General features: G+C 50.4%; 1 protein-coding gene and 1 long non-coding RNA gene across 2 annotated transcripts in view; one reads left to right on the top strand and one right to left on the bottom strand.

The window, feature by feature from the left end:
• The window catches only part of LOC122382045 (serine/arginine repetitive matrix protein 2-like), a 34,421-nt gene extending 31,635 nt beyond the window's left edge, over positions 1-2,786 (bottom strand). Inside the window, exon 1 of the mRNA XM_043366924.1 lies at positions 2,509-2,786. The gene's annotated coding sequence lies outside the window, so the exon portion shown is untranslated. The remainder of the gene's footprint in view (positions 1-2,508) is intronic.
• A 453-nt stretch (positions 2,787-3,239) lies between these two features.
• Positions 3,240-5,529, top strand: LOC122382031. The gene is made up of 2 exons (XR_006256620.1): positions 3,240-3,551; positions 4,480-5,529. It is a non-coding gene; the product is annotated as an uncharacterized LOC122382031 (long non-coding RNA).
• The last annotated feature ends 15,470 nt before the right edge of the window (positions 5,530-20,999 follow it).

Below are 20,999 nucleotides of genomic sequence, written 5' to 3'. Positions count from 1 at the left end.
TCACCCTTGCAGCGACAACTTTGTCTATTGACGTCTTCTTTTCAATCAGTCCGCATTTAAAAATCGTCGGTCAAAGCCATCCGTCGAGATTGGTAAAACCACACATTACTTTAGCGGTGGGCTGTACCTCCCTAAGTGTTGATTTTAAAAAGCTTTCAATAGTCAACTATGACAGTCAGAAGGTGGCAATAAATTATGGCATCATAGTTCTAATGCATTGGTCTGGAGCCTCTACAATGACATCAATCGTCAAAGTTTGTCATATTTAAGCAACTGCCCATGCTCAAAATAGGATGTAAGGTCAGCGGCAAACATATTTATTCATGGTTTGCATTACTTAAACTTAACTAAGTTTTACAACATCGTAGATATTTAATAACTATAGGAGAGACACCAGTAAGCATATAGGCTGGCCTGGTATGGACATGAAAATTACCATATACCTGCTGTGAATAGGTATGCAGTACAATCATAATTTAGTAACATTAGCAAACATCTAGACAAACACTGGGAGAACTTGCTGTACCAAACCAGAACCGACTAAACTACAAGCCAATGAGCAGGAAATCCACAGGCTTCCTTTTCCTAGCCTATCACCTTTCCTGTAATTCAGTAAGTGACAAGTGACAAACATACTCTATAGCTAAACTCTGGTGAAACTTAATGGGCTATATGCATGGTGCTTTTGCCAGTTTTCTTCTATTTGAATCTTAGAATCCATTAACAACTTTGAGCTCATTATTATACATAATGAGTTATGCTACTTGCTTGCACCTATTTTGATTCACAATCAAAGAACAATTCTACATCAACATCTGATAATGGTAAAGGACAATGCATTATATAACAGAGAGGTAAAATTAATGGTTCCTTTTATTGTTAAAAAAACACAGATTTTACCATAACAACAATTACTGCAGAAGTAGTTTGTACCTTATGACCATTGAAGATGCAAAAAAGGCAATTTTCAGGGCATGAAGCTGAGTCTAAATGACTTCATCATTCAATTAATCTGTAAGTGTTGATATCTTAATTTTTACAAAATAAGTGCTGTGATATAATCACAGCAATCCTTTTTTATCCACTATATAATTTATCCATGTTATTCATTATAGAAATGTCAATAACAAATGACAGATCAGCCAAAACATTTTTTTTAATCAATCCCAGCAGGTCACAAAACAGACATCTCAAAATGGCGTACTTTTCAACTCCAAAAATAAGCACTTGTGTAATGTTTGGTCAAATTACCTACCTGCCTCCTGAGAACTTAATTACCTTGACTATTATCATTTATTATTGTGCTGCATCATTACTGACACAGCTCAGACACAGAGTTGGAAAGCAACCCTTCTTGTTTGTTAATTAGAACTTTAGGGCGTGCCAAGTATTATGGTCATTTTGCACCCATAAAAGCAGCCCTACATATCTAACTAACAGAGAAGACAAGCAACTTATCACTTTTTTTGTGTGAATGATCATCTGGCAATTATTTCATTGAGAGGTTGTCAAACAGGATGATAAAGTGAGCTGCCACAAGAACTGTTAAGCAGATTCATAATAGAGAGATGTAACAGTGTTGTCGGTATATGTCAAGTTTAGGTCCTAACTACAATTGTGACGCTGTTGATACAAGTATGAAACAGCAAAAATTTTAGGTTTTAGGTTAGGTTAGGTTGTAGGTTTGTAGGTTTTAGGTTGTAGGTAGGTAGGTTTATAGGTTAGGTTAGGTTAGGGTAGGTTTGTAGGTTGTAGGTTGGTAGGTTATAGGTAAGGGTATAAGTAAGCCTGGCGTCCCAGGAAGATGCCAGATACCATTGTAGGTTGGTTTGTTTGTAGGTTTGTAGGGTAGGTTGTAGGTTAGTAGGTTGTAGGTTTGTAGGTTATAGGTTGTAGGTTTGTAGGTTGTAGGTTTGTAGGTTGTAGGTTGTAGGTAAGGTTAGGTCAGGTTTGGTTAGGTTTGTTTTGGTATATAGGTATCTCTGTCGTCCCAATCTGGTATCTTCCTGGGACGCCAGGCTTACTAATACCTAGGTAAGTAGGTAAGGTTAGGTCAGGTTTGATTATGTTTTTTCTTTTATTTGCGAGACAAATGAGTATCATTTTTGGATTCAGGATGTCAAATAATATAAGAATATGACAAATTTATCAATGAAATCTTCTTAGGACTTAAACTTGACATTTACCATGTTGTCTACCCTAAGGGGTCCACGGACACCATTAGACTTGACAGTGGTGATGCCCCAAGACCACCAGGATCAAGCGGTGACATAGCCCACCCCAATACATAACAAGATACACATATATTTTAACAGTCTTTGCAGGAACCCTTCTTGCTAGCAAAGGTTTACAACATCACATCATGTAGATGGTTCAACATCAGATGATCAACGCAGCGGACCCATGTCGGCAATGAATGAGAGCCCACAGCCTGGTAGCAGTAGCTATAGAGTTAATACAACATAATCACAAGCATTCAATTGTGAGGACAGATGGTGGAAAACGTACCTCGATGACTAGTCTGACAAAAGCATTCCTATAGGACGTCTTCCGCGATTCTTCACTTTCGGCTAGCGCGCCACCCACGCCGCAAGACGTAGCTGGAGCGGATCCTCGTCCTGCGGTCGATCACCACAGGAGACGGTTCTGCCCAATGACAAGAGCACTATGATGAGACAGAAGTAAATTATCCGTAAAATATGATGAATTCGACTCCGAAGAAACAATATCAGATTCTACGATAAAAGTTTTCGTGCCCCTCGACCCACGCCGAAAAATATTAATGAACAATGGCGGACGCAAACAGTTAGTCTTGAAAGCTCTGAGGAGGAAGAGACCCTATGACAGTAAATGACGTCATAGAAATCCGAAATATTTACGGGCCTGATTTTGATTGGTCGAAATAAGTCCATATCTCAACGTGATTCGCTAGGCTATTGACGTCATCAGTCGCAAGTAAATGTTGTAACGGTCATGGGCAGGAATTTTTGCCTTGGCGATATGGTGCATGGCCTTTGGCTACCGCGTAAATTTTTCGTCTAGAGGTCTAGCATGGGTCTGGCCGTGGATTGAAGCGTTGACCTATCATTTCTTTTCTTTTTCAACCATTTTCTGTTATTGAAAGAGGGTAGCATTTGAGATACTCTCTGATGCTCTGAAGAAATTCATTAGCATCAGTACCACCAGTTTATTCTTGGCGGATTACTTGGCGAATCATGATGACCCCTATCGGGTGCGGTTATTTTTTCTCATCTTAGTTTGCTATTTTGGCGCGATTTTGACAATTTCTGGCGCATTCCACTTATTTACTTTAGCGGCCATAGGGCAATGGTTTACTAACGGGAGATGTGGTGAATTACAGCAGCAATACTTGAAATATAAGGAAGAAGTGAAGCAATTATGATACCTATTATTTTTATAATGACAGAAGGAACGTGGAAGAAAAAAAACATTTTGTGCAGCTGTGAAAACAAGGAAATAGAATGAAAGAAGGGCTGCTACTTTTCATGCTCCCGAAACCAGCCATCTCATCAATGCATCATCATAGCATGGTAATGATAGTTAAAGTTTATGTTAAAAAAGAATAGAAGGAGCTGCTGCAAAGGTCTTTGTGATGCCTCAAATCTGTTAAGTCAAGTCAGGCATGCTCTTACAGACTGAACGTTCAAGTTACGAGACCCCATCATACTCCAGTGGCTGCATGGTGCTTGAGCTTGTCAAATACTTAAATGTTTTGCTTAGAAATTGTTTGCTTTATTGGTTTCTTGAGTTTCACTAGATAAAGATACAAGGTTGGCTGATTTGGTGTTAGTTATCCATATTAAAGTGCACTGTTTGTGACAAGATTATGGAAATTGTAACCTCAATAATGACATTTCATGCTGTCAAAGCTATGATATGTCATAGCTTGTTGCCTTGAGTTTGATAGCAGGCAAACATGGATTGAAGCTGTTTTCTAAAAAAAAACACTGCTTTTTAGTAACTTTCACCCCATAATTTGTGTTTATTCAATCTCAGAATGGGAGCAAGGCTGAATCACAATTATCTTTTGGGAAATGCTCTACAAAACTGCATTGCTTTTATTTCTGTGGCATAATTTTGTACCTAATTCAAAGACTCTCTGGTGTACTTTGTAAGATTGTTTGAACTTCTACTTTCTGACCTGCTTGGTGCCACTAAATCCTGCAACCTATTTGGCTTATTTACCCATCTCTCTTGCCATTCCTACACATTTCATGTCAGTCTATTGCATAAATATTGTGTAGTTAACATACATCATGATATACAAATGAATGGTACCTATAGAAGCTCGATGTGGGTAAATGAGAACCAATGAACCTATGTTTTTTACAATGGTATAAAGTCCTCTTGTCACGGCCATGGATATCACAGAAGATTTTGCTGAACTGCGCAAGAGAATCCTGTGCAAGGAAATGTTTTGCATGATTTAGCTTAACAGCATACATTTTATTTTCCCAGTTGCATTGGAGCTCTGCTGGAGTTTGCTGATGACAGGATTCTGAAGGGCTGAAGCTGGTAGCTCTGGCAGGAGTCCAGTGTCCACCAGCTCAAGATCCGACGCCGCCGCGTCGCCGCCGTGCGGCACTCCGCGTAGACGGGGACGGCGGTCATGATTGAAGACACCGCATTTCCCGCCTGGACTGTCCGGTCGGAGACTGGTAATCCCTCCGGTGAGCCGCACACCGTGGAGCTACTGCACCGCGCGTGTCCACCCGCAGCGCAGTGCCAGCAACGGTGCCGTGAGTGCGACATCTGCGTGCATATGACGCAGTGCGACTGTCACGACTCGCGGCTCATTGTTCTGTCAGTGTGACAGTGCGACTCGCGCTCGTTTTAGCGTGGTGCTCTGTTGTATATAACCACCTTGATGGAGACCTATGTGCTGCCGCTTGAGTTTCAATGTACAGTTTTATGCATCAAACTAGCGTAAGTAAATGGCTGTCAGAGGTCAATTTGAAGCGCAATTAGTACCCATAACCCAGCTGGGTTGAGCGAGTCATGTGACTAGTCCCGATGAACGTACTGTTTCGATGTCGTCAGTCGTAGACTTTTGTAAACCATTCGTTTCGGAGCTCTGTGTTGTGATGTTCGGGACCGCAGTTGTTTGAGCAGTTTGCTTTATGCGTCGTACGCTGACAGAACGCTGGTCGTACACAAGTCATGTGTTTCCTTTCGCCCCTAATGTGTTACTGCGGTACCTATGCAGTTGTAATGTGTCTCTATACACTAACTGGTCGCACTTCGTTGTGAAAATGACACTAGCTGGTCGCACTTGGTTTCAAACTGCGCTTGGAAGTCGTGCAATTTTATTTGCATTTTGCAATGCAATTTTACTGCCGTTACCGTATTGGTAGATTGAGATAGTGTCAGAAGTTGGCCATTTGATGCGTTGTCACTTGTCAGACGTTGTTGCCTTAGTACTGACGAATTGATGGGCCGCGTTTGTGTTCCTGTTAAGAAACGGATCTCAATATAAGGTGATTCAGAGGTAGGAACCTGAATGCATTCGTTCAGACTTTTCATTTTATAGGGATGCACTGCTTCATGAGCAAGAACGAGCATGGCTCTGGTTGAGCGAAGCGCAATCGATATTTGTTATCGTGGTTGTAGACTGTGGCCACATTTACATCACTATTCAACTCCACGCACCAGCATTATTTAAACTGCTTGAACCTATACTTCATTTCGCTAAATTTCGGGGTCGTCAACCTACGGTCCGTGGCCGTTACGTTTGGCCAATAACTAGAATTTATGCATATTACCTGGTTCATATGATCACAGCATGATGCCCCGGACAATTTTATTTGACTCACTGATAATGAGTGTGTCCCAGTACCGCACAAACTGAGGCTGAAACTGGGCAACTCGCTTTTCGAGGTACAAGTTCATTATCTTCAGATTTTATGGTATGGACTATGGTAATCGAAGAAAATGGTCAGCGTTAGCAGTGCTAATCGGGTATTATGAGCTTTCAGTTATTTCAATATTCGTTTAGGCTATTGTTCTTGTGGTATCTCCTGTCAATTTCACGCGGAACATACAGTATTATCTTATACAATCGCGGTAACTACATATTTTCTGCCGGTAGTACTGTTGTTATCATTGATTCGTAATATTTCACTACGAGCGTGGCTCGATTCACATTGTCTACGAGCGTGGCTCGATTCACATTGTTATGATATTGGCATTCGAGATTTAAGAATGAAAATCTTTTAATGCATTCCAATTCCATAAAAATGCCAATATGCAAAAAAAAGTTATAAAAATTGCAGCAGTTTTGTGAATCAAAAATAGCTGTAAAATAGGCCTGTATAACTTCAACAACAGTGCGCCGAGAAACGTCTAAAAACGCGTAAACAAAAACTAAGATGTAAAAAAATAACTGCACCCCCCCTATCATACCCCCATGGGCATACCCCCATGCATTCCTAGGCGCAGCTTGGGGCGCAACGGGCTAATGTTAAAATGCCCAAATCAAAGGTGGGCACGGTGCCCCGGTGCCCTACCCGTTCGACCCGTTCCGCCGCCTATGCTTATTGCTTACCAGTTCTCTATATACCGTGGCTTACCTTACCGAGGGGCGTCGACGCGTAAGGAAAACTGGTCCGACTTTTTCTCGGGGGGGCCCCACCGGTGGGGGCCCCCGTGGCCGCAGCAGGGCCCCCCGAGAGCCCCAACAGGGGCCCCCCGCGGCCGCAGAAGGGGACCCCGCGGGCCGCAGCAGGGCCCCGCGGTGTCTAGCAGGGCCCCAGAGGCGCAGCAGGGCCCCCGCGGTCTCTAGCAGGGCCCCCCGAGCCGCAGTAGGGCCCCCGCGGTCTGCAGCAGGGGCCCCCGCGAGCCACAGCAGGGCACCGCCTAGTCGAAAAAGTGGTCCGACTAGTCGGAAAAGTCGGACCGGTGTCGACGCCCCTATGACGGGATAAGAGGCCACTCGGCCTAATGGACCACGCTCGCATCGAATTCGAGTGAAAGGCAACCCAGCCAGCAATTCGCTTGGGCTGAACTGTGGCAAACGTCGGGCAGCTTGGGCTTAGCTTGGGTTTGCCCACTTTGATCAAAACCAATGTATTTTTTACTAGGGCTGAGCTGGGGCATGCCGCAGCTATGCCCACGTGCGGAAAGCAGTAGCTCAGCCCGACATCTGCCCGCGCATCCAAAACAGGCCTAACTTGGGCGGAGCGCGGGCTGATCAAGCTGGCTGTGTCCTTCGGCTAACTGGAGTAAAGCCGGAGCTTAGCCATACTTGTTCGGCTGTTCGCGCATGCGCAGTTCTGCGCCAATCATGTGCAGCGTTTGTGACAGTCTGCGCGCTGTGCGACGAAACGACACACCGGTGTTGGGGCATTTGGTGGTTGATGTTTGGGCGCGTGTGGCAGCGCGAAGAAGGGATAGTGCTCACTGCTCTTATCAAGTGGACTGGCATGGAGTTTTACGGTAGGTAAGTGTATTGAATGGTGCGCTTGATCGTATGTAAACGTCATGACTTTGACTGAGTTTCAGACCATCAAACATGAAGCTGAATAGCTGTTCAGCCTGGCGACTTATACCCTCGCTCAGAAAAGCCGCATTCCGTGCCTTTATATCTTTGTGAAATACCAGCACTTCAGAGGCCAGTTTTACCAACAGAAAAATAGCAGCCCGGCGCAATTTTTCTGTCAAAAACCAGCCGACGAGTTTCACCAACCAGGCGAAAAAATATCCGCCGGCGTGAAAAAATATCAGCCAGAAAAATTGCCAACGAGTTTCACCCAGCCCCCGTTCACGAGCTTCGGAATTCCTTTACCGTGACGTCATCACGGCGCATGAATTTTCCTTCACCCATAGAAATGCATGCAAAGCATGGTGTGTTTCAGGCGGGCTAAGGAGAAATCTAAGGTCTACATGTGTTCAAAAGACGTACCACTAAGCCAATGGATTCGTCTCATTACGATAAATGGGGTTGAAATCGAAACATTCGGCCTATATTTATCTAAAATGGGCCAATCAAATGGTCCCTGCAACTCATAATGAAGGATTTCCTCTGCGTTGAAAAATTTGTTTCAAGTGTTTTTTCATCAGCGACAGGGGAAATCCTTCATACTTGCTACCAGATTACTACCATATTCCCTCGCATTTCTGTTGCGCATTGCCTCACAAATCAGAGTTTTGTGAAGTTTATATTAATTTAATTGTCATATTTTGACTGATTTTGGCGATTTTCAATTATTTCAACGCAGCATGGATCAGATAGCTCTCATAGTTTGCTGAAGAATGTGGCTTTTGCTTGGTTATTTTCAAGTTATCTGTGATTTGGTGCGCCGTGATCGTAGCATTATACAAATTATATCAAATTTAAAAATTGAATCAACTTTTGAAGTGAAGTTCACATGAAAAATCAAAAGTTCAAGCATAATAATTGTTTAAACATAATGATGCAACATGTGTCTCCCAGATGGAACTTATATTTCAATTGAAAACTGAAAATGGAAAACAGAAGATGGATCTGCGGAGTTACATCACAAGGTGCTCTTGAAATTGCTGGTAGTTGAAGATGTTGAGAGAACTTGTGAATCTGCATACCAGTCCTGACTTGCTTGATTGTTTAAAACTATTTTAATTCTCATAATTGTGTAATGTGTAGTGACTGTGCACACTGTGCAGCACATGTGCGCAGAAATGTGCAGGTGGCTGGTAGGTGGGTTAAACCACAGTGTATATAAATACACAGTGGGTTAAACTTCGGAGATGCGAATTTGGATGTCAGTTACAAAATCAATGGTTATACCTTGTAGAGTAAGCTCTGCTGTTTTTTTTTGTAATTGTCTTTTATAATTGTAACCTACAATGCTGTTAGTTTCATTTTTATTAAAATGCTCGACCAGAATTTGCACTTGTTCATGCATGAATGGGTAAGTTTGGGGTGTTTATTCAACCCTGACTGCTCAAGTTTTTCAAAGGCACATTACACAGCACGGCTAGATCAGCTGGTACCTACCTGTTGACTATTTTTGTTTTTGGTGGTGATGTGTTTGCTGTTTGTCTTTTGCAAGGTGGTCAATGAAATAAAATAATGCATTATTTTTGAATGTTTCCTTGACAGAAGCCAGGAGCCGGATTGATGTGTGCTGGTGAATGAGATGGTTCAAAAGCATTATCTGATGTTTTTCAATGTGCATAAGCCATAACATCCCTTTCATACGCTGAAGTTTTAATAGCTTCTCAGTCTCTGTCATTTTCCTGAAATATTGGTGTAGATAAGAGATATCAGTACCTTCTCAGAGGTACCTGCCTTCTGCTGGATGAATATTTAATTGGTTGGACGAAATGGACAGGTAGCCTTATGATAATGTAATATGAAATCTTATTTCTATAAAACTTTGAAAATGAAGTTCTAATTATTCATATGTGCATACATTTTTGATGACTAAGAAAGTTTTCCACAAGTGTAGAAAATGTGGGAAAGTCTATCAAATAACACATTCTGAAGGCTCAATGCTGACAGAGTGCTGCCTCAAAGAATAACTGACTTGCTGGGTTACGAATATTTCTTTATTTTAATTTTCAAATGTAATGTTACAATACATTGCAGTGAAATAACAAAACAGTGCAGTAAAATAGTATTGGCGACGATCAAACAACACGTGCGCCATTGATGTCTGCAAAAATTGCTACCAGATTGCTACCAAATCCGTGACGTAGCTACGGCGCCTTTATTTCCCTAGTGAACCAACCTGAGTAGTAAAGTAATCTTGAGTTTCACCAACGGCAAATGCGGCATTAATGGAGTGTTTATCTGCGCCATTATATGTAGAAAAACAGCCCAAAAAAAAATAGACAGGCGACCCCGTCTATTTTTTTGATGTCGTGTGGGGATAATTGGCCTCATTTGTTACTAATTATCGTGATTTGCGCTTCTCAGTTGATATAATAATTTAGTATCATTCATGGCCAATTTGTAAAGCATCTGGGCTTCAAGATTAGAAGAGGAATACTGATGATATTGCGTAAAGAAAGAGCCTTTGTCACCAGGCAGGACCAAAAGGAACCAACAAGACGGGTGTTTGGTGTTGTGGTGTTAGTTTTTTTCGTTTTATATTATCTTTTTGCTACCAGCACCCAACAGCAAGATGATAGCGCATTAACTACATAGTGGTCAGCTTACAAGTTCATTGCTCGCACGAAAGTGGAAAATAATGATGGAAGGTCATTTTCGAAAATCGAAGGTGATTGAAGAAATGCTGGAAGGAGAGGCAGAGAGGGTAGGCTCATTGGACTCAAGATTTTAAATAAATATGTCACTGTTTTCACATATTCATCAACATTTGACATTGCAAGGTGCCAGCTACTGATACCACTACTACTTTTGGGTGGAACTTACTCGAGCTGTGCGGCATGGTTCATTGACATTGCTAAGACCAAAATGGCAAGATTTTCAAGATATAATAATTCAAGATAGTAATTCAAGATAATTCAACTCAAGATAGAATAAATTAAAAAAAAGAAATTGAATAGCATGAAAGAAATGTATAAAGGCTTGTTTTTTAAGCAAAACTTGCAAAGTTTGCATGGTTGCGAACCCGAACAAACTTGCTGAATGCTGTCATAAGATTGTGCCACTGAACTCAGCAAGTCATGCTGCCAATATTGAAGAAAAAGAAAATAATAGTAATGTTGTAAAATGTAAATGAATTCATAACTGATGTGTGTGCAGTGTGCACTGTGCTGATATTGAATGCATGTGTATCTTGCATGCATGAGTCATGCAGGGATCATGTTAAAACTGGCTGTAAGTATTGTGAGTTAGTTTTGCTAAATTGTGGAGGCACCAGGCAAATTGCGGTCAAAATGTTATTTGTTCACCTCAGCGCTGAAATTTCTGCACACAGAGTTTTCAGATCATGCGCCGAAATGTTCATGCAGCCCGTCCGTTACGCTGGTCATGTTGACAGTGACAAGGATTTTTTCCCAGTCTCATGTTGAAATACAATAATAATTCACTTAGCTTGATTTTAGCTTATGTTTTTCATGCCAGTTCCTAGAATAAGGCAGCCAATATTTTCTGTCATGTGAGAAATAAAATGACAATATGCACAATTGCGGGTTGTGGCATGTTGTGATGTTTTTCCTTGTTTATTGCTGAGGTTTTTCCAGTCTCTGCTGCAAAAACGGTGGTGAATCCACCGTCGTCCGACGGTTTCGATGACGCCAATCATCGGCGAGTGTTGCTGTGATGGCCGACCTGACTGAGCGCACAGCGGCAGCCGCCGTCGCCAATAACGACAGTGAGGACACCTCCGAGTCGGACGGAGACGCCGCCGCGGACGACTTCACCGTGCTGGACGAGGTGGAGCGCTCGAGCCGACAGGCCGTGCACCGCGTGCGCTGCCCGACTGGCTGGCGCACCCGCAGCCGATTGGCGACCGGCGGCCGGCGCCGGCCAATCTGCCGGCGCTCTGCCCCGAGCTGCGCGCCCGGCTGGACGCCGAGGGCATCGAACAGGTGTTCCTGGTGCAGGTGACGGTGCTGCCCGAGTTGCTGGCGGCCGCAGAGTCGCCGCTGCCACCGGCCGACCTCTGCGTCTCGGCGCCGGCCGGCCGCGGTAAGACGCTGCCGTTCGTGCTGCCGCTGGTGCAGGCGCGGCGCCGCGGTGCGCCGGCCGCCGGGTGCGCGCGCTAGCTGTGCTACCCACACAGGCGCTGCCCGCTCAGGTGCCCGCCGTGTTCCGCCAGTACGACGCCGACACGCCGCTCTGCGTCCGGCTGCTGGGTGGAGACGAAGTGGCACGAGGGGGGGGGGCACCAACTGGTGGCGGTGGGGCCGCGCGGCCCAGTCTCCCTGGCTGATCGTGGTGAGCACTCCTGGCTGGCTGATGGATCACATACCCAGCGCCGAGGGCTTCTCGCTAGCGCACCTGCGCTACCTGGTGATCGACGAAGCCGACCGGGTGATCGAGAGGGCCGAGACGGGCTGGCTGAAAGCGGTGGAGCGGGTGGCGGCAGCCACGGCCCGCCGCCCTGCATCGCCGGCCGGCTGACGGCCGCCGCCGTCTGCGCGCCTCACCGGCCGCTGCAGAAGCTGCCGTTCTTGGCTACCCTGTCACAGAACCCGGAGGCCGGAGAAGCTGGAGCGAATGTCGCTGTTCCAGCCGCGACTGCTGGTGGCCGGCACGGCCGGCCGCCGTCGCACTGCCCGGTCAGTTCGTCGGCAGGTTCACCACGCCGGTCGAGCTGAGCGAGTCGTTCAACGTGGTGGCGCCGCAGCCGCTGAAGCCGCTGCTGATGCACAATTTGCTCCGACAGCCCGACTGGCGGCGCTCGCTCGTGTTGGTCAACTGGAACGAGGCAGCGCACCAGCTGGAGCTACCGCTGTCGGTGCTGGGCGCGCGCGAGGCCGAGTTCCCTGGGGCAGTGCCGGCGGGCCAGCGCGGCGGCGGCGCGCGCCAGCTGAGATGCTGGTGTGCTCGAGGCTATGGCGCGCGGTATTGACGTGGACGCCGTGGACGCGGTCGTGTCGTACGACATCCCGGCGCTGTTGAAGGCACACTGCGTGCGTCGGACGGCGCGCGTTAGCCGGGCCGGCCAGGCGGTCACGCTAATGTTTGAGCGGCAGCGCAGCCATTTCTAGCGGCTGATGGCGCAGGCGGGCAAGGTGGACGGCCGGGTGCGGGAGACGCCGGTGCCGCTGTACGAGCTGCGCCAGTACGAGGCGACCTACGTCAGTGGATTTCCACGCTAGCTTCTAGTTGATCGCTTTTTTCACCTTTTTTACGCTCATCGCTCATGATTTATTTACATTTTAGAAATATTACAATGAATAGGTGTTTACCTTGTCATCAGCCCAGAAAAGTTAAAGTAGGTAAGGCGTTTTTAGTTGCATAATGTATATTTGTTCATGAACACGGATTTAACGTGTCCTAACTCCCAAATACTTCGATATTAGACCCGAGTTTTGCAAACCAGTCGAAAGGCTTAGAACGATCATTTGGTTGGGGCGTAGCCAGACGGCTCGACTGGGCGTGGAAGCCGGCGAAAAGGTGGTCACCACGCGATCATCATGTAAAGCGGTCTCCGTCGGACGATTGTGTCCGTGCGCAACGAATGATCTCGGCACACGTGGACGAGTTCGGCAGGACTCTCCACTGAGCGGTACTGGGCGCAGTCGAACGACGGTCGACGAAGCTAGCGCAGGTATTGTTACGAGCCGGACCAGTGTAGCGGGGCCGGAGCTTATATTGTTTGCTGTGTGGCGTTCCTTCGTCTTGACCGGGCCCGGCAAACGGGGCCTGCATATCGGCTGAAACCACCTAGCCGGGCAGCATGACCTCCACCTCGCCGAAGTGGGGCGAACGACCGCCCTCAGCCCTGCAATGACCGCGGTGCAGTTAATCTGGGTAGGTATCTTCCTGAGGTATGACACTCGCCTTGGCACAAGGCTTTACCCATATAGGCTTTGGCGAATCCTTAGCCCTCTTGGTCCTAGAAGTAGGTGTAATGCAGTGCGCGCGAAGCCGCCTCGCAGCACCGCAGTTCACTCGCTCGGCAGCGGAACTGTCCGTCCAGATTCAGGTGGCGCCTCTGGGAACAATGTTTGCCGCTTCTTCCCCACTCTTTTGACATCTAGGAAAGAGGTGCGACTCCCGCGTCGGGAGCGGGTCCCATCTATTATAGTCCCCACCTCATAAAAGGTGGGAGTGGGGGTCCATACATTGCGTGCACGTTCGACACGATTATTTTCTACAAGGTGCAACTAAAAGCAGACAAAAAGGTTAATTGCAAGTTGAAGGTATTGTAAAAATGAAAAATAATATGCTGACAGGAAAAAAAGATCCACTAAAACGCACGCTTCCTATCGTGACCGTCATAAATGACGTAGGTTTACAATTTGGTGGTCTTGTATTGGCAAGTTTATTATGGTCTATTTTGTGGTTACAACTCTTGAAAATATATGTTATGTTTTCCAATAATAATATTTCTCAATCTTTGTTGTATTTGCTTTAAAAAACACGCTTAACTTTATTTGAAACATGTTTTAAATAATTTATCAATCTCCTTGACCATTATCGATATTAAAATATCAGCTGACTGCCGGCGACAAATATTTCCGGCCGATGTTGGCTGGAATTTTTTTGTTGGTGAAACTCGTGGCTGTGTGGCGGCTATTTTATCGGCTGGATATTTTATTTCGGCGGCCGGCTGGTATTTTTTGGTAAAACTGGCCTCTGGACCAGGAAAATGAAATACAAAACACAAATATTTATCTACTTATCACCGAGCACGCTCATTCTCCGTCCGCGTTGAAAATCGAATGAACATTTTATATACGGATCAATGAGAAGTGCTTTTACAGTATAAATGCAACAATAAGTTATTTTTCAAGCAAACATGCAATGTAAATTAAACCAATTAATCTCTTTTTCAGGTGCGTACCATTAGAGCAAATGGTTCAAAAAAATGAATAGTTATACAAACCAGGATCGGGTGGACGCCGCAGTCGCCCTCGCCAAGTGGCTTAGCGGAAACTGTCTGCTTACCTATAGTTAATGTCGTATCGTTATCCGTAACTGGCAGCGTTTTAGTGTGACCAGCATTACGGGCAGTCAGCTGTTTGTGGTGTTGTTTACATCAGTCGGTGCACGGCCCCGGCCAAGGTCGGATGTACTCAGATGTACTGTTCAGTGTTTACGTTTGATCGCTGAGAAGAATACAGCGTCAGCCAGAACTGCCAGTCTGTCACGAGACCACGATGTAACAACGTGGCGATCGAGGATGAGATTCATTTGCTTTAAGTCGTGGTAATCGTGAGGCGGCCGGAAGAGGCCAAAAAGATGGCGCCGACAGGACAGACGCCAGTGGAGTTCGCGGTGAGTCGGTGGCGCTCGGGGCCGGAACCGATGGCGGACAGGGAGGCCGGCCAGGGACAGTGATAGAGGCAGAGCCGGGGTGCGCGGTCGAGCGCAGGCGAGCCGAGGGAGACGGCGGTCAGTTCACGCGGGGTGGACGGTGACGCGCCGAGTTGGGCGACGGTGGTCCTCTGAACTGAACTGGCGGTGTCAGGTCCGAGTGGTAGCTCGAGGACGGCGCAGGGTCTGGAGTGGACACTAAAGTGCGCACGTGTGTAGCCGATGACCGGGGCGTGTCAGTCGCGGCGGAACAGACCGGTTGCCTGTTGGGGTGTTCGCCGGGCGGTGGCCCAGAGTTTTGGCGGCGCTGGGATGTGACAGCCATTACGGCGGTGTAAAAACCGGGCGGTGGTCGGCGCAGGATTAGAAAAGTTTCTTTGTTTTGTTGGTGTGTGATTTTTTTATTGATGCTGCTTGTCGGGTATACTGTTTGGTGATGTTTCTCGAAATATTGGCCGTTTTGTTATTGTTGGTGCAGCGAATGCCGCGCAGGGACGTGAACGCGGAAGCGGCGGCCGGCGGCGGCCTGTGATTGGTCGGCTCAGGTCGGCTGGCTGTGTCGAGCCCCGTGATTGGCTGGCCGGCGGGGGCCGGCGCGGGAAGCCAACTCGGCTTGGGGGGCCTGGTCCGGGTGCCGCGGCGGTGATCAGCTGGTCGGGTGCGGCGTGGGTGCAGCGAGGGAGTGGCGGCCCGGCTCTACAGCGGCGATCAGCTGGTCGGGTCCGACGACGTCATGGAGCTGGGAGCGGGACTGCAGGCGATGGCGGTGGCACCATACCGACAGGGCAGTGATTTTGAGAGATGGCTCAGGTCACTGGAGCGGTATATGGTGGCGATGGGGGTCGAGAGCACGGCCCGAAAGTGCGCCCTACTGTTACACCTGGTTGGTCCCGATATCGCGGACCTCTCCGACTCGCTGCCGGAGGAGCCGGACGGCCAGGCGACGGACGACGACTTCGTTCGACTGAAAACGAAACTGACGAAATACCTCGTACCCACAAGAAACGTCGTCGCGGAGCGCGGCAAATTCCAAGCGATGGCAATGGAAGAAAATGAAGACCTGGAGGTGTTCCTTGGTCGTCTCCGTGCGCAGGTACAGCGCTGCGGGTACACGGCAGCGGAGGTGGAGCGAGAATTGCGCGACCGCTGCGTGCTGGCCAGCCGCGGGGAGCTACAGCAGAAGCTGGTGCGAGAGGCGGCGTTGAAGGGAGCTGGCCTCACCCTGGAGGACGTCCGGAGGACGGCGCGTGCGTTCCGAGACGTCAAGGATCTTGCAGCTCAGTTGGCGGGGGCGCCGGAGCCGGCGGCGGCGGGTGAGGACACAGTCCAGGCGCTGCGACGCCCGCAGCGGCCCGAGGCCGGCCGGTCAGCCGTGCCCCCGGGCACGTGTTTCCGCTGCGGCGGCCGGGGGCACTGGCGGCGGGACTGCCCGACGGGCCGGACGGGCTCGGAGCCGGACGGAGCCCGGCCGGGCAGGTCAGCCGACGGCGGCGGCGGGAGAGACGGTGGCCGAGGCAGCTACCGTTACGGCGACGGCCCCGCGGCAAGAGCGGGACCGGAGCCGGGCGGCTCCCGAGCGCCCGGACGGCCGGACGGCGGTCGGCGGGTCGACATCGGACGCGGCAGCCCGCCCGGTGGCAGGAGCGGCGGCAGGCGCTGCTTCAAGTGCGGCGACACGGGACACCTGAAGCGGGACTGTCCTCAGCGCGGACAGGTGGCATCCGTGGAAGAAATCGTGATGGCGGTGGACCAGACAGCCACACGGCGCCGGGACCGTCTGCCGCTGGTCACGGTGTCCGTCAACGGCAGGCAGATGGAGATGCTGGTGGACACGGGGTCCCCGGTGTCGATCGTGGCGGTCGGCAGCATCCCGGGACTGGAGGTGAGACCGTCCGTGATGCAGCTCCGGTCATTCACCGGGCAGCCGGTGCCCGTGCGCGGCGAGGCCACGGTGGATGTGCTGTACGGCGGCCAGCGGAGGCGACTGGACGTGGTGTTGAGCAGCCAGCTGGGACACCGTCCGCTGCTGGGGCGGGACTGGCTGCAGGTGATCCGGCTGGACTGGCGGTCACTGTTCCAGGTCAGCGAGGTCGGCGGGGCAAGCGGCCGGCGGACGCTGGAGTCGGTGAAGGCGGCGCACGCGCAGGTGTTCGCGGACGGGCTCGGTGTCATGAGTCACCAGGCGCACCTGACGCTGAAGCCGGGCGCGGTGCCGCGGCGGCTGCCACCGCGACCCGTACCGTGTGCGCTGCTGCCGCAAGTGGAGACCGATGGAGCCGTTGGGCGCCTGGACGCCAGTGGAGTAAGCAGCGGACGCCGGGACACGGCAGTCTGCGGGTACCGAGTCGCTGGCGAGCGCTGGGACGCTGGTGGGCGCCGGCGCGCTTGTAGGCGGCGGGACGCCAGCGGCGCCGGGAGGTCAGGCCGGCGGGACGCCAGCGGCGCCGGGAGGTCAGGCCGGCGGGATGCCATCGGCGCCGGGAGGTCAGGCCGGCGGGACGCCAGCGGCGCCAGGAGGTCAGGCCGGCGGGACGCCAGCGGCGCCGGAAGGTCAGGCCGGCGGGACACCAGCGGCGCCGGGAGGTCAGGCCGGCGGGACGCCAGCGGCGCCGGGAGGTCAGGCCGGCGGGACGCCAGCGGCGCCGGGAGACCAGTCCGGTGGGACGGTGGCGGCGCTGGGAGCCGGGTCCGTCGGGACCGCGGCGGCGCCGGGAGCCGGGTCCGTCGGGACCGCGGCGGCACGGGGAGCCGGGTCAGTCGGGACTGCGGCGGCGCCGGGAGCCGGGTCAGTCGGGACTGCGGCGGCGGCGGGAGCAGAGACCAGCAGCAGCGCCAGTGGTCGGCAGCCGGCGGACAGCCGAGAAAATTCAACGTCGGAGACGCGGTGTGGGCGCGGAACTACGGCGGACCACACAAGTGGAGGCGAGGCGCGGTAGCGGCGCAGACAGGCCCCGTCTCCTACGAGATTGACGTCGGGAGCGCGCTGTGGTCGCGGCACGCAGACCAGCTGCTGGCGGCTGGACCGACCGGACCGGCGGGAACGACCGGAACGGAGGCATCGGACGGGAGCCGAGCGGCAAACGGGAGCGCGGCGGACGCCCGCTGGGACCGGAGCGCAGCGGACGCCCGTTGGCACCGGAGCGCAGCAGTCGTCGAAGGAGGAGCAGGAGAGGAAGCGAGACACGCGGCAAGAGGCGGCGGCGGTAGGCCGGACGAGCGCGGAGAAGCGGGAGCCGTCCCCGGAACTGCCCAGGATGGCAGTGCCGACGAGCCGGAGCAGGCGAGCGGCGCGATGGGGGGCGGGGCGCGAGATGAGACGGGGGGCAGACGGCGGTCTGAGCGGCGACCGGTGCCGCCCAAGCGCCTCATCGAGGAAATGTGAAACGGTGTGTAGTTGATCAGCCTAGCTGCTCAAGGGGGGCAGAGTGTCGTATCGTTATCCGTAACTGGCAGCGTTTTAGTGTGACCAGCATTACGGGCAGTCAGCTGTTTGTGGTGTTGTTTACATCAGTCGGTGCACGGCCCCGGCCAAGGTCGGATGTACTCAGATGTACTGTTCAGTGTTTACGTTTGATCGCTGAGAAGAATACAGCGTCAGCCAGAACTGCCAGTCTGTCACGAGACCACGATGTAACAGTTAAGAAGGTACACCTACCTACATATGTATATGGAAACTGCACCGAAAGCTGGCCGACCATCTACTGCAGATGTGTATGTGTGTGTGGAGGAGCTAGACGCCTACAAAGCTCTCATTCACCAGAGTGAAGTTCCTTATAAACGATTGTTTGCTAATTGCTTTATGTCTTATGAGCGATTACTTGCTGTCCTTACTTTATGCTTTCGGTTGAGTGTTCAACTAAGTATTATGAACGGAGAGGGAGGCTAGCGGGCCTTGTGATTGTTTTATAGTTTTGATGGCGCTTTTTCATGACTCATGCCTTAATATTGCTGCAGTTTGCAGTCCACTGTTTCATGTATTTTTGTTTCATTTGACGTGTCTGTAGTCGTTTGAAATATACATTCAATCAAAGTCAACCACTACTTTCCTTTCGCAATGCTCGATGACCGGTTAACAGAGCATATGAGTGACCGTAACAATTTTGAATATGCATTGTAACCGCACAACCTGCTGAAAGTGCATTGGCTGCTCCTTGCTACTTGATCCAGTGTGAAGCAAAAGCAAGATGAAGTCAAGTCGAGACTTGAGAAAACAGGAGCCGTCACTCGAGGCGAACCCGAGCAAAGCCACAGCAGTTTGCAATGTATAAACCCCATTCACTTCTATGGCTTAAGTCGGGATAGACAGGGCACACAGAGTGGGCTTGCCGGAGTTCAGCCCGCTCGGGCCCAGAGTAACCTCCATTATATAAATGGATTCACTGCTCGGGCTTAAATCGGGCTAACGCCAATCGTCGCTCAACTAGGGCTAAACTACGGCTGTCCGGAGCTCGCAGAGCGGGCATACCTCCGGCAGAGCATGGGCTTTAGTCGGCGTTTTTGTGTCATACGCCGACTTTAGCCCAAGCCCTAGCCGACTTTAGCCCGACTTAAAATCTCGGGCAATCCGCACTTGAGCCTGCTTGGGCCCGGAGCAAAATTGCTGGCTGGGAACATAGGTATCGGAAAGGGACCATAGTTGAGGGTAGGGATGTCAAACATGACGCTTGATCAGTGTCAGTCCAGTCGCGTCTTGAACGACAACAGCGACTCAGCAGAGACGACGTCTGACAGCAGGGCTTCCAGTCGTTCACGACTGAAACGCTTTTGGAAAACGCTCTGGAACGTTTTCCAAAAGCGCCGCGGCAGGAACGCTCCTGCACGTTCGGCTTCCCCAGCTTTCGTACTGCAGCGACCTCTCATGGTCTGCGATTCGTGTCGCTTGTCAGGAGTGACTTGGGAGTGACTCAAGTGGAAGTGGTACCCGGAGTTCATGTAAAGGTATTGCAGCTACGGAAGGCCGAGGCGGCGAAACCTTTCTGGGCACGGCGAGTCTCTGGGGTCCGTGGTCTGCGGGCGTGCCGCCCAGGGTATATAGAACAACGTGCCGCCCGTCGTTGCACTCGCTCCAGCTGCTCCCCTGGTATTCTTTGGAGAATGGACCCCCGATGGCGTTTTCAAACTCGAGGAACTGTCGGACTCGGGACTAGGGCCTTGGAAAAGGCGGCAAGCGGGAAGCAGCAATACCAGGTCCGCATACCTGAAATTCACCGCAGTAGTTTGGGCCGGGTCGATAACTGATAAGCAGTGCGAGCATTACCAAGCTCTATATGTATGCACTTGCAATGCAAGAGACCCCGCTCACCAGTCACCACTGCCATTTTTAGTAACGGCGATGGAAAGACGAGTCCGCTGCCGGTATGGCAGCATATTCGGGGCCGGATACCTAATAGGTAGCTCATCTCTGAGTCTGTGCTGATACAGACATTCGGCGAATCCCCTGCCAGAGCAGCATATATCTTGCCAGGCCAATTATCAGCGCGGCCGAATGTGTGACTGTAGTGCCAGTAGCAGATTCACGGCAATAGTAAATCAAATAACGGTTAAACGGTTGTAAATCCGACTTCCAGCCGATGTTCTTGCACGACTGCACTTGCTCAAGCAGTCGGTTGAGTATGGCAAGGGGTCGGGGAAGGGGTAGGGGAAGGGGTGTAGGGAGTGAGGCAGAACCACCCTCACCTGATGTTTCTGCTCCATCAACACCCAGTGCACTGACCGCGGGTGCAGAGGGGCAGGGGACGTCTGCACCGGCATCGGAGGGGAAAGAACAATGTGCTTGTGGCATGTGCGGAATGGTGGTGGGGGAAAATGGCATTGGCTGTGACAGGTGCGTTGCATGGTTCCACCCCACTGAAATGTGCACTGGCCTCCCCCAAGATGCAATTTCTTTAATTGCTGCTCACCAGTCAGATAACTCAGTGCTTTTTGTTTGCACTGGATGTCGAGTAAATCCTGGTCCGGGAACCTGGACTAAGGCAGGTCAGAGGCATGCACCTGAGAAGTCTGATGACAACCAGGGGGCATCTATCAAGCAACTTTTCCTGACAGTCAAAGGCTTGTGCACAGCTGTGGCTAGCCTGACATCTAAGCTTGATGCATTAAT

Source organism: Amphibalanus amphitrite, unplaced genomic scaffold (assembly GCF_019059575.1).
Source record: "Amphibalanus amphitrite isolate SeventyFive unplaced genomic scaffold, NRLGWU_Aamphi_draft 000132F_arrow, whole genome shotgun sequence".
In the NCBI taxonomy this organism is placed as follows: domain Eukaryota; kingdom Metazoa; phylum Arthropoda; class Thecostraca; order Balanomorpha; family Balanidae; genus Amphibalanus; species Amphibalanus amphitrite.
Note: the sequence above shows the minus strand (reverse complement) of the source record. Positions and strands in the feature narration are given on the sequence as shown.